The 15,000-nt window shown below is 36.7% G+C and overlaps 1 protein-coding gene across 31 annotated transcripts in view; it reads right to left on the bottom strand.

Moving 5' to 3' along the window:
* Ack-like (activated Cdc42 kinase-like) overlaps positions 1-15,000 on the bottom strand; it is a 290,732-nt gene that overhangs the window by 192,896 nt on the left and 82,836 nt on the right. For 2 of the 31 annotated variants that reach the window (XM_067125722.1, XM_067125743.1), the window contains exon 1: positions 5,568-5,658. The exons of 25 other annotated variants lie outside the window; for them this stretch is intronic. The gene's annotated coding sequence lies outside the window, so the exon portion shown is untranslated. Of the gene's footprint in view, positions 1-5,567; positions 5,739-15,000 lie in introns of those variants that run through there. 4 more of the 31 variants (XM_067125733.1, XM_067125740.1, XM_067125726.1 and 1 more) reach the window with 4 other exon arrangements.

Here is a 15,000-nt window from a genome sequence, read left to right as displayed (position 1 = left end):
GGACCTGTGGTCAATCCACACTCCAAAATACAGCGAATTTCGTGGTTTCTACAATGGAAACCATCGCAGTCCATTAACAATGACGTATAAACAAACATGCCGTTTTGTGATAATATAATATAATATAGTGTGAGTTGTATCAGTGTGTCTGTTTGAAGTTATGAATGTAAATAGGAAAAGAATACCTAAAAATATGCTAAGAAATGTCACAAAAGTAAAAATAGACAAACAAATGCGGACAACAATCATATTCGTCAAAGCTACAATAAGTATTGCCTCTCATAAAACAAGCATGTTTGAATTAAGACGTAGAGGAAAGTAAATAAGTACAAAAAAGCACCCTCAACCAATACATAGAAATTATGATCTTAATAAAACGTTAATCAATTCATAAGATAATATTAACAGTAAATAATTTGTACGGGAAGAACTTTTACATGGGAACATTCTCAAAAAAAAAAAAAAAAAAAAAAAAAAAAAAACGTACGGACCCAGTCTGCCCTCGATCTTTTAAAAATCATCAAACAAACATAACATGTAACAGTCATGTACAAACACACACGTAAACTTACATAACACCCAAACAAGCCTTAACCCCTCTAAAACACTAACACAAACAAGACAGACACACGAACAAACACACACAGACACAGACACACGTCGTCGTTACTCGACGGAGCCGAAGAAATCCCAGAGCTGCATTTCCAACCTGACGATTCACAGACGCCCCTAAACAGACAGGTAGACCAGATGATGGAGAGACGTTTGGGGGTGGGGGTGGGGGTAAGGGGTGGTGGTGGTAGCAGACGACTCGAAATAAAAAAGACATAAATATAACGCTCACGTAACGTCATCCGCTGCCCCTGGTCTGGAATCTTTCAACTTCGCAAAGGATGTATTGGAAGTCTCCTGTCATATTGGATACGCAGAGCTATTCAGTTTTATCTACTTGTTGTTTTCCATTCTCTCCACACGACTAGATCATCTCAAATTAGGAATATATATATATATATATATATATATATATATATATATATATATATATATATATATATGCATACACATCTATATAATATACATACATACATACACACACACACACACACATATATATATATATATACTGTATACGTATATACATACATATATATATCGTATCTCAGATTTCAACACTCAATCTATCCAGCATCCGTTCCTTCATACAAAAACATTCCGAATGATGTCTTCGTTCTCTCCATACGACCAGACCACATCAAATGAAAAGGCAGAGATACGGCCATAGAGTTCAGAAAAACGCAGAAAGATGCTATCCTTAAACTTTGTTAACAACTATATTCATAACCTCAATTTATTTATCAAAATTCTAAAATTCATCTTCAATATTTATTCTTGGCAAAGTCTCTCTCTCTCTCTCTCTCTCTCTCTCTCTCTCTCTCTCTCTCTCTGCAAGCTTTTATTAACTGTTTTCCACTTACCACATTGTATCACATTGCCACACTTCATTATGTAACCCTTCCTTCGCTCTCACCTGCATCATATGCTCTCTCTCTCTCTCTCTCTCTCTCTCTCTCACGTGTGCTTTTATTCGATCTTTTTAACACATTCTTTTATATCGCCAAACTTCTAACAGGAATCTTTCCCCCAAGCTCACCTACATCATATTCCCATCCCCCTGTCTCTCTCTCTCTCCATGCTTTATTAACTCTTTTTCATTTACAATATTGTATTATATTGCCACACTTTATGTAACCCTTCCTTCGCTCTTACCTATACCATATTCTCTCTCTCCTTATCTTACGTTTTATTCTGTCTTTTCAACATATCTTAAATCGCCATACTTCTAAAAGGTATCTTTTCTCCACGCTCACCTACATCATATTCCACCCTCTCTCTCTCTCACTCTCTCTCTCTCTCTCTCTCTCTCTCTCTCTCTCTCTCTCTCTCTCTCTCTCTCTAAAGCCACTTGTGTGAGCCAATTCACCCCTTATCAGCCAAGACCAACAACGAGGCTTTTTAACTGCAACGTCTCTATCTTAACTATGGAGGCCTTACAGCTTTTAAAGGTCCTCTTCTAAGTGGCAGGGGGGAGGGGGATATACGTAGAGGGGGAAAGGGAGGGATAAGGCGTCCTCGTTTAACGCAACAATAGGGCGTTAGGGCGAAGGAATGCGGCCATAAGATGCCCTAATAATCTATAAATTTCTTTTTACTTCTTCTTCATTAACGGAAGGACGCCATCTCGTCATTTTTATCGGCGTATGGTAATGAAGTGAGCGCTACCGAAAATGAAATATTAATCATATAATTATTGCAAATTATGGATATATTTTTTTAGAATAAATATAATGAGTAATTACTGCTATTGCCTTGCTTGGTAATCTAGTCAAAAACTTTTAAAACTTAGCAGTTGGCCACTCGACGTTATCATGTCAACTGTTCTTGGTAACTTCTCGGCACATTTTTATCTATTTATGTATTTATTAATTTGCTAATTCATTTTTCCTTTTTTAAAAAGTGATCTCTTCCTTCGTGTATTTTCATTTACCTTCTGTTATTTCCTTCTAATGGACCCCATATTCTTTGGAAGCTTGAATTTCAAGTCAATGGCCCCTATGGGCTTGTTTCATATGAATAGGATTAATCTTCTGAATAATAATAATAATAATAATAATAATAATAATAATAATAATAATAATAATAATAATAATAAAAAGCGTCAGTGTATATATACCTTACCGCGTATGTAATTCTTATTAACCACAATGCCCTCTTAATTTCTCTATGTCATTACATTTCGAAAGCGCTTGCCACTACTAAGCCTAGATCCAAATTAAGAAAGAAATGGAGATATTGTGATATCCGCCGTGATTCGATCTCTGGTGCAATTTCGCAATATTTTTTTTAACGGAATAACTGCCGTGGTCTCGTGGCTAGTTCGCGCTGTATTTGTAAACATACTGCACTAAATTTCATCCGAATGTCGTCACATGTTTCTCCCAGTTTTCAAAACATTTCTCAGTACCTTGAGGTCATAAACTTTGTATTCAAAACAATTACTATGAAAGGAACATGGCAGATTTCCAAAATAGGTTTGGATTTCTAGTTTTCCTTTTACTGAAAGGCAATTTGGTTATATACGCCGTTGCTACTGTTGAAGGCTGTATCATTTTAGAGCATATTTCAAGGTAAGTCCCTTGATATTTCGAAACTTTTATTGCTAAAAGCGAACGCGGTGAGAAATTTTTTATTTTATCGTAAAAAATAACTTACCATTCGTTGCAAAAATCAAAACGCTATCTGCAGCTCCTTTTATTTCTTTTATTTAGCTTATGCTTGATGTTAGGACTTGGGTCACTGTCCCATGTCTTAAAAATTAAACGAAAATAAAAAAAAAAAACTTGCCAAGCATCCAGCTATTATCTAGATTCTAAACCATATTTTTTTCCATCGCTATTTGTTACCTCACTCTGAACTGCCTCGATTTCCAGAAAGTCTTGTGAAACTTAAACATGGAAGGGACTATTTCCAGACATGGGCTATTCAAGGAAGGAATGAAATATGGATTCCAGCGTCGACTGCTCGAAGGGCAACATAGGCTAACGCCATCAAGGGGTTCTGAAGAAGCTATTACAATATGAAAATGTTGCCGAAGGGTTGCTGGATATCACCAGCGAGGGTTTCTAAAAATGTCATCGTGAGTTGCTTAAGACATTATGAAGTGCTGCAGAAGAGGACATGAAGGCTTGCTGATGATGGTAATGATGGGTTGTTTAAGACATTACTAACAATTGCTGATTATGATAGGGGTTTCTATATATTATTAACTTAAAGGGTGTAAGAGTTTAACAGTTCTCTAAATTATTTAAGGTTATTAATGGTTTCTTTGGACGTCCTTAAGGGTTTCTGAAGTTGTTATGAAGGGTAGATGATAATCATATCACATCCCATGACATTTTCAAGGGTTGCCAAAGACGCTATCAAGGGTTGCCGAAATGTGTCCAAGCGTCACTACATCTCGGCGATCCTAAGTGACCTTGAAGAGTGACTGTCCTCCGCACCCCTCAAAAAAGGAAGATGGTGAGGATTTTTTCCCTTTGAAATAATTCTTTAAACGAAGCCACAAGGAATGTCAATAGCTCAGCGTCTGCTCCTCTTGTAGATTCGTATGAAGACTTCCGTAAGACTGACTTCTGCCAACATTTTCTAACAAAAATTCTGAACTTGCAATAACTCTTAACACACCTTAGGAGTCTGGTGTGAGGTGCAACGGGTCACACAGCAAAAGACAATTAATTATTTTTCGTCGACGATGGCAATTATGTTGCAATCTCTAATATGATGAAAAATAATAAATGTTACAATATATACTTTGCAATAAAACATCGGGATAGTGAGTCTTACTTTAGCTGCTCTAATTATTATAATGCAAAAAAAAAAAAAAAGTCTAAGGTACAGATCCTCCCAAACAATAAAGCATCCTTTGCGGAACCTTCAGGATCTCTGAGATCTGTTTCACTGAGTCCCGGACATTCTGTTTTAAGGGAAATTGCCCGGAGGTCTACTGGGTGTCTTGCCATCTCCGAGTTTGGGTTTAAAAATGGCACTAGGCTACCCAGTCCATGGGTCTCTGCTATGGAAAAAATGGTTTGAAATATTAGCTCCTTGCAAAATGCTCATTTTGAAAAATGGCCCTAGCTCACTTAGCTCACTTTCTTGAAAATAGCTCATTTGCTTGAAAAATGGCCCTAGCTCACTTGCTTGAAAAAGGCCCTAGCTCACTTTCTTGAAAAATGGTCCTAGCTCACTTTCTTGAAAAAGTAGCTCACTTTCTTGAAAAATGGTCCTAGCTCACTTACTTGAAAAAGGCCCTTGCTCACTTGCTTGAAAAAGGCCCTAGCTCACTTTCTTGAAAAATGGCCCTAGCCCACTTGCTTGAAAAAGGCCCTAGCTCACTTGCTTGAAAAAGGCCATAGCTCATTTCTTGAAAATGGCCACAGCTCAACTACTTGAAAAAGGCCAAAGCTCACTTGGTCGTAAAAGGCCATAGCTTACTTGCTTGAAAAATGTCCTAGTTCCCAGACTGAGCACCTCACCTACTTGAAAAGGCCATAGCTCACTTGCTTGAAAAATCCTATACCTCACTTGCTTGGAAAAGGCCACAGCTCACTTTCTTGAAAAATGCTGTACCTCACTTGCTTGAAAAAGGCCATAACTCAACTGCTTGAAAAAGGCTCTGGCTCACTTGCTTGAAAAAGGCCCTAGCTCACTATCTTGAAAAATGCTATATCTCACTTTCTCACTGACCTGAAAGACTGCACCTCACCCTTGAAAAATGGCTTCAGGCCCTGTGTCTTGAAAAAGGCCCTAGCTCACTTTCTTGAAAAATGGCCCTAGCTCACTTTCTTGAAAAAGGCCCTAGCTCACTCGCCTGAAAAAGGCCCTAGCTCACTTGCTTGAAAAAGGCCCTGGGTCACTTGTCTGATAAAGACCTCACCTTACTTGAAAAAGGCCCTGGCTCACAACATAAAAAAAAAAAAGATAATCAAACCAACGTTTCTTCCACAAACCTTGCTCTTAATCCTAAACCTCCTAAATCTCCAAGGGCTTGAAGAGGCGGAGGCGGCGGCACCATCCACCACCGTCAGACAGCGCAACCACCAATCACACACTAAAGGCAGCAACACCGGTAAAACGACTCCTGCAGCGCTAATGAGACCTTCGCTGCCGCCGACGTCATCCTTGTGAAACAGAGCGAAACAGAATAAGGATCACGTCACCCGTTCGAATTAAGGTTGTCATCGTCATTATCATCATTATCAACGCGAGGAGGAAGAAGAAGAAGAAGAAGAAGAAGAGGAGGAGGAGGAGGAGGAGGAGGAGGAGGAGGAGGAGGAGGAGGAGGAGGAGGAGGAGGAGGAGGAGGAAGGTGTTTCAAATCTAATTAGAAGGTGTCATTACGTATACCTCATTTGCAGTCTTCCGTATGAGGTGAAATTTTATTGTACCAGGCGTTTAAAAAGGCTTTGTTTGGCGAGCGAGGCTCGTTAAAATCAGTTCAGGATATTTCCGGGTGTTAATCTTTCTGTCTGTGACTTTCTCTTGTAAATAAAATAAGTCTTTTAATCTATAACACTTGACTATCACAAATCGATTTCTTCGGTGTTTTCAACATCCCATACACTATCTCCACAAGGTCAAAGTTAAGGTCAAGGTCTTAAGCCCAGAGAGAACCAAACACCAAAACAATCATCACTTGAAACTTAGTATATATATGTTTGGAAGCTCTTCCAGTATGTCTTCAGTTTCTGAAATATTATCGCAGTAACCGATACCTGAATTTGTTTGTTATGTGAAATTTAGGCTGTCAGGCCAAGCACTGGGGCACTTTCGGCCATTCAGCGCCTTAAGACAGTCAAAAGAGGTAGTTGGAGTGGTTGGACAGCAAGATAAGGAGATCCAGAAAATAATGGAAATGAAGTAGCCTAAACTGATCTAAAGGTGGAACTGGGAGAAAGCCTCACGGTTGCACTAAGAAGGAACAGTTAGTGGTGTTACACAGCAAAAATTGACGAAAGGGATATCTGAATTTGAATACATGAATGAATGCACGGCTCCACCTAGCATTACCGCTCAAGGTGTGTAGGCAAATGAATGACCTCAGCAAGATCGAATGGTTGTTATTGTCCCGCTTCCAAACCAAAGACCACCACAGTGATCACAGACACCATGGTAGTTGCTATTGGATACCCAGTGCCCCTTTAGGTGGAGTCGCCTCTTCCAGCGTTTAAAAAATCGGGATAGCTAGAGATTTGGGCCTTGGTAGCTTCTGAAGGTGCAGATTTGGGATCCGGCCTGAATTTAAAGCAAAGGCACGTATCCTGACCGTCTGATCAACAACATCCATAACCATTGCTTCTTCGTAAGATGATCTCACTTCATTGGATATACGTATTCTTTAATTCTTTCTTTTCACATCATACACTAATAATTTCCGTTTCTTTTCAAACTTTCATATCACATAAACTTCCATTCATTCTTCATGAAAATTTCATTTCACTCACTTCCTCATATTGATCTCCATTTCATAACATACTTATAAACTCTCCATAACCTTGATATCATAATCCGATAACTTTATCTTTTCAAACCAAGCATTCAAGTATCTCTGCAACCCTTGTTTTGCAAGACCTGAAGCGAGTCTGGTGATCAGTAAACCTCACAGATCTTCGACTCTTCTCACAAAAAAATAACTTTTTTCGTCTTTTCCAAGAATAAAATAAGCGATAAAACAATAAGAAACAATAATCTTTTTTTCGTATTTCCCAAGAATAAATTAGAAAATAAAACAATAAGACTCACAATACTCTTTTTTCGTCTTTTCTAAAAAATAACTTAAAAGATAAAACAATAAGAAACTCATCTCGATGACTTCCGATTGAGGACATCTTACATCAATTTTAAATGAATGAATTCAGCTGACAATTTGTTACCGTTGAAATATCGTAGACGCTTAGTCCCTACGTGCTTTGCTTACGTTCACCTTACCAACCCGGCCACTCCTATTTCGATTTGAATTCGAAAGCCAATTTCTTACGCTTTATATTCTACGTTCGTGTTTTCAAAGGATGGACGGAGTCATCGCCGACCAGTTTAGTTAATGGAATGTCTCGGCGAAGTACACGAGCAAAAATCAAGAAACAATTAACCTCACTTCTGCAAAATTCAAGAAACAATCTCATTTCTGCAAAATTCAAGAAACAATTAATCTCATTTCCACAAAAATCTAGAAACAATTCATCTCATTTCTGCAAAAACCAAGAAACACTTAATCTCATCTCTGCAAAAATCTAGAAACAATTAAGCTCATTTCTAAGTGTTCTTCCATTTCCCTGTATGTCACTTTTTTTTTTATTTCAAGAAAAAGTCAAATTAGTTAAGACGCAAGTATTTAAAATAAATCTTCTCAATCAATTCCTCACATCTAACCGAATGTTATGGAAATAACTGAGTATTTTACGCAAAACTCAAACGAACATATTAATTACGTCACTACTTCTCTCTCTCTCTCTCTCTCTCTCTCTCTCTCTCTCTCTCTCTCTCTCTATATATCTCTATATATATATCTCTATATATATATATATATATATATATATATATATATATATATATATATATATATATATATATATATATATATATATATATATATATATATATATATATATACTGTATATAATTTATATAGCTATCAAGAAAAATACCAATTTAATCATGAAGACTTACAAATTTCCAAATTGTGCTTCTGCTAACGTGATAAAAATCCACTTTCATCCGCAAAGAGAAGAGAGAGAGAGAGAGAGAGAGAGAGAGAGAGAGAGAGAGAGAGAGAAATATATAATTAGCTTAAGCGACGAATAACTAAAACCCGGCTCTCCAATTACGCCGCTCGTCCGACCACAAAATCGATTATTAAGGCCGAGGTAATGATATACGGACATCCCCCATCATGACAGGACAAATGAATTTACGCGCCACGAAAATTGCCTGGGTTTATGTTTCAGTTCCCCTTGTGTTTTAATAATTTATTTACATTTACATCTCTTTATCTAATAATCTGTTATTTTACTTTTTCTTTTACAATAAGTGATCTCTTCTTTCTGTATTTCCTATTACCTTCATTTACTTCTTTCAAATGAACACCATAATCTTTGGAAGCTTGAATTTCAGGTCAGTGGCCCCTGTGGGCTTGTTCCGTGTGAATAGATTTGATCTTCTGTATAATAATAATAATAATAATAATAATAATAATAATAATAATAATAATAATAATAATAATAATAATAACTCAATTTCAATCTGAATTTATGTAGATGCTTCAATATACTCTTCTCCCTAACTGGGGGTGGCTCCTATGGAAAAGACAGCACAAAGGTCACAGTTCTATTTGTTTTCTAACTGCCGAATCGTGGATGATCCTCATAATCCTCACAGAAGACTCATCAACAGTGCGTCGAACCCCCACTACACATACAAAGTGCTTCTCCCTTCTCGAGGTCCTTCCTTCCCTATGTCTCTTTTCCTTCATCTTTCCAGCACTCTCCATGTCTTCCTTTCCTCGTCCATCCTGAGTTGACACTCCGGAATCATTCACTCTTTTCATAAACCGGTTGTCCTCCGTTCTTTCCACATGACTGCACCGTCTCAAAACTCTATGATCCCTCCGTTTACATGCCATTAACCTTTTTGACTTTTCTCCTACTTAGCCCCACATTTCTGCCCTTTCAAATATTCTCCAGTCATGACAGCTTTAGCCTTTTTTTGTCATTCATATTCAACGCACACAATTCACTTCTATAAGGACCGTTGGTTCATCAATCCCCGGATATATATAAATAAATATAAATATAAATATAATTATATATATATATGTATATATATATATATATATATATATATATATATATATATATATATATATATATATATATATATATATATATATATATATATATAATGTAGAATCTACTGGTCACTTTTACCAGACACATATGTAATTCTAATAGCTACAATGCCCTCTTAACTTCTCGAAAGTTAAGAGGGCATTGTGGTTATTAGAATATATATATATATATATATATATATATATATATATATATATATATATATATATATATATATATATATATATATATATATATATATATATATATATAAAACCGTCACAGTCAATTTCCTCCCATCAAAAGCGAATCAATGAATTGAAAACCGCAGCAACAATTATTTAAAATACCAACAGTGTATGCACAGACAGACAAACAGATAGATAAAAAAATGCTCTGTCAATGCAAATCCTAAATTTCAACAGCGAAAGCGAATTACACCACTTCCGGTTCGCACCATTCAAATTTCTTAACTTCGCTAAAAAAAATATTCTTCGGTCGCTGCCTTGGGAAAATCAGTACGAAACCATCCGCGCTGTTTAAGAATTGCATTACAATAAATGAAATACTTGACTTAATACGCGCATGAGCGCATGCGTGACACTCCGTGCGTTCATACTGCCTGATTAAATCGATAATCACACTGAAACCAACATAACAGAGTAGAAGAATGAGTTCTGAGTGTGTGAAATAATTCACTGTTAAAGGGAGGAATTTTACCCACGTTCGGTGAACATTGTAATCACCATTACTATTATAGTTATCATTATTCAATCATCATCACTAGTGTGATTATCAGTATTCAATCTGAGCACAAATTCTTATGGAATAAAAAAAAATATGCAAACGCCAAACAGAACGCATCTTTGTGAAAAAACAAAGCAACGAAAATGAGATTATTATACTGATAACATGCTTTTATAATAATTTCAAGACACATAAGTTTATGTATCTTGAAATTATTATAAAAGCATGTTATCTTTCACCAAGACCAGCAGTGTCGCCATAAAATATGTCAGCATTTAATTATTCTATTCTAAATTTTCAAATATTTCAATTTTGCGTCTTAGTAAACGAAACTGCAAGAAAGGAACAAATCTCACTTGTATTTTGTTGACAGAATGTACTTCATATATATATATATATATATATATATATATATATATATATATATATATATATATATATATATATATATATACATATACATATATATATATATATATAAATATATATATGTATATATAAAAAGAAAGAAAAGAAAGTACTTTATATGGACATTATATATATATATATATATATATATATATATATATATATATATATATATATATATATATATATAATGTATAACTGAATCATGAAAACATGGAACGCAATGAATACATAAATAAAGACCAAATCCACAAAAGAAAGGGAAGTAATGGAGTACTGCAAGGCCTTTCGACTTCTTGTCCTTTACTTACATACATAAACACACACATACATACATACATATATATATATATATATATATATATATATATATATATATATATATATATATATATATATATATATATATATATATACATATATATATATATATAGAGAGAGAGAGAGAGAGAGAGAGAGAGAGAGAGAGAGAGAGAGAGAGAGAGAGAGGCACATTACTCATATCAAAACTAACACAACCACCTCACATTACAAACCCAATCCTTACCCATCATGTACCCCTTTAGCCCAAAAGAGCAACAACACAAATTCCACCCAAAATGGCTTCGAATAAATGCATCACTACAACTCCCCACCCAATCAATAAAATTGCCCAGACAATGAAGTGTCCCAATAACAGTCATCGAGAGAAAGCTTTCTCCCCCTCTTCCTCGTCCCCTCGATAATTAAAATCAAATTAATCCATCCCGCTCTCGCTGAGTCATAAAACAAAATGACTTTTCTTCTTCCACGTCATTTCCACCATGAATTTAAAGCCCCGCCATTGCCAGGCTACGCCTTTGCCCTTGCGAGCGTGAGATCCAACGTTCGGGTGGGAAGGGAGGAATATGTGGGATTCGTCCTGCAAAAAGGGTTGCAATGTGATGTTTGCAGAGTGAAGAAGGTGGCAGTCTGGAATTCGTTCGGCAAAGAGGGCTGCAATGTTGAATTCGTTCTGCAAAAAGGGTTGCAGAGTGAAAAAGGATGCAGTGCGGAATTCGTTCCGCCAAAAGGGTTGCAATTTGGAATTCGTTCTGCAAAAAGGTTTACAGAGTGAAAAAGGATGAAGTGTGGAATTCGATCTGCAAAAAGGATTGCGATTTGGAATTCGTTCTGCAAAAAGGGTTGCAGAGTGAAAAATTATGCAGTGTGGAATTCGTTCTGCAAAATGTTTGCAATTTGTAATTCGTTCTGCAAAAAGGCTTGCAGAGTGAAAAAGGATGCAGTGTGGAATTCGTTCTGCAAAAATCCTGCAAAAAGGGTTCAGAGTGAAAAATGATGCAGTGTGGAATTCGTTCCGCAAAATGGTTGCAATTTGTAATTCGTTCTGCAAAAAGGCTTGCAGAGTGAAAAAGGATGCAGTGTGGAATTCGTTCTACAAAGAGGGCTGCAATGTGGAATTCGTATTGTAAAAAGGGTTGCAACGTGATGTTTTCAGAGTGGAAAAGGAGGCAGTGTGGAATTCGTTCTGCAAAGAGGGCTGCACTCTGGAATTCGTTCTGCAAAAGGTTGCAATGTGATGTTTCAGAGTGTTCTGCAAAGATTCGTTCTGAGGGCTGCAATGTGGAATTCGTTCTGCAAAAAGGGCTGCAATGTGGAATTCGTTCTGCAAGAAGGGTTGCAATGTGGAATTCGTCTGCAAAAAGGGATGTGATGTACAATTTGTGCTGTCAAAAGTGGTTGCAATGTGGAATTTGTTCTGCAAAAAGGGTTGCAATGTGGAATTTTTTCTGTAAAAAGGCTGCAATGTGGAATTTGTTCTGCAAAAGGCGCTGCAATGTGGAATTTTTCTGCAAAGAGGGCTGCAATGTGGTCTGCTTAGTGGAAACAGCTGCAATGTGACGTTTGCTAAGTGAATAAGGCTGCAATGTGAACACTGTTAGCTAAGAGCTGCAATGTGGAATTTGTTCTGCAATGAGGGTTGCAATGTGGAGTTTGCTGGTGAAAAAGGATGCAATGTGAACACTGTTAGCGAAAAGAACTGCAATGTGGAACCGCTACTGCAAAGGGGGCGGCAATGTGAAGTCTGCTGAAGACAAGGCTGCAATGTGCAGATTGCAGAAAAAGACTGCAATGTGAAATTTGCTGAGTGGAAAAGGCTGAAAAGCGAAGTTTATAGAGAGAAAAAGGCTAAAAAAAAGTTGCATGTGAAATTATGCAAGAGAAAAAGACTGCTTGACTCTTATTTAGCAAACTATAATATGAAAAATAATAGCAGCAGATAACTACATCACTAAAATGTCATTTAATATACAAATAACATTTAAAAATAATATAAAAATGCAAGGAAATAAAGTAAAATAACGAAATTACCAAATTGACATCTGCACCTTCCCCGAAAGACTTCTTGCACGTAGCGCACGAAACTACGCAAAATATTTCACCGAATTCTTGAGCCAAATTTCCAATGAATACGACCAAATTCAAGCCGTGATAATAAAATATAAAGAAAATCTCTTAATACAGTCAAAGACAATCTCTTAATTTTCTCGACCTTCATGGACTTCAAAACACTCGTTTATTCAAAGACAACCTCCTCAGGGCCTCAATCTTTTCTAGGTGTCTCAAAACAATCACTTTAACGATAAGCACTAAATTTCCAATAACTTCAAGACATTACCACAAAACAATCACTTAATTAAAGGCAATCTTCAAATTTCCTATACCTTCTCTAAGAAAGTACCTCAAAACAATCGCTTAAAGACAATCGTCAAATTTCTTATGCCTTCGCTTAAAGACAATCGTCAAATTTCCTATACCCTCCCTAAGAAAGTATCTCAAAACAATCACTTAACGAGACAATTCCCCACCATCAGAAAGAATCTCAAAACAACAGCCAATCATAAATAACTGCCAAATTTCACACACCACCTCTCATTGTCTCAAAACAATCAGTGAATCAAAGGCATCCCGCCATCTCCGGCTCCTTCAATTAAAACAAAAGCCTCTTCAATTGTTTTCACGCCGCTTCCCATTCCGAAGACAGTAAGAATAGGCATCTCACAAGTCGAATCGTACTTGCAATAATACATAATTCTATTGTTTTTCTTTTGTTTCGTTCCTGGACAACCATAAACAAACTGAGACAATATCTTTCTTCTTTTTTAAATTAATTTTTCACTCCTTTATAAAAAAAAAAATAAATAAACAATAGTTACGATGTTAGGATAATATTCCTCTTCTACTTCTTATCATCATCATTCCTCTCTTACGACAAAAAACGTAAACGAGAGTCGTATCCCAAAAGATGCTACGGAATCGAGAAGTTAAAATTTCATTGAATGAATGTGACCTGTATATTGGATAATAAGAGATGGCACCTCCTACCCTCCCCCATCTACATATCCCTACCAATACCTCCTCCTCTCCCTATCCTCCCCCTTCTTTTCCTCCTCCTCTTCCTCATCCTCCCCTCCTCTTCCACCTCACCCTCCTCCTCCTTCAATCGTCACTTGCAAACGGGCAAAACAATCGGCGGATGTTACTAATCATTCCGCAGCGCTGCCTAACTTAGTTGCAGCTTATTTTGTCGGTGGCGTTGCCCCCCCCTCCCCTTACCTCCCCCCACCCTATACTCCCCTCTTCCTCCACCCCCTCCCCATTACCTCCCCTCCTTCCAACCCCTACCTTCCCAAACTCTCTTCTGTATCTCTTTTAACTTCCTTCAACCGGGATCCTTTCTTTAGCACGGCTCAGCCACCGTAAAAACCAACAAATCCTTCGCCCTTAATGATCCTATCGTACTAATTAAGGAGCAGCTCATTATCATTACTTATTTAAATATTAATTTTATTATTAATCAATGTTCTTTTAGGTCTATATTTGCCACTGCATTTGATAAGTTACATGCATTATCTGTATAGGCTTCTTGAAGATTTCATTTCGGTTTTTACAGAGAGAGAGAGAGAGAGAGAGAGAGAGAGAGAGAGAGAGAGAGAGAGAGAGAGTTTTAAGATCAGCATATAAAAATGGGAGAGAGAGAAGATTCATTTCAGTTAGCATATATATATATATATATATATATATATATATATATATATATATATATATATATATATATATATATATATATAGAGAGAGAGAGAGAGAGAGAGAGAGAGAGAGAGAGAGAGAGAGAGAGAGAGAGCATTTTGCGCATTTCAAGAATCTTACAACTCCGGCTCAAGCACAGCCAACAAGCCTTCCAAAAGATATGAAACGCCCACCCACACACAAAACCCTAAATGCCTTCAAAACAACTTAATAAAAAAACAAAAACAAAACAAAACAAAAAGTAAATAAAGACGCGAAAACATCACTCACACGAACAGGAAGACACACCCAATCCACGGGGCTCCGTTACTTCCAATTTGATCATTCGCCTCCC

The sequence above is a fragment of the Macrobrachium rosenbergii genome, chromosome 23, assembly GCF_040412425.1.
Source record: "Macrobrachium rosenbergii isolate ZJJX-2024 chromosome 23, ASM4041242v1, whole genome shotgun sequence".
Taxonomy (NCBI): Eukaryota; Metazoa; Arthropoda; class Malacostraca; order Decapoda; family Palaemonidae; genus Macrobrachium; species Macrobrachium rosenbergii.
This window is presented reverse-complemented; position numbering and strand designations above follow the sequence as displayed.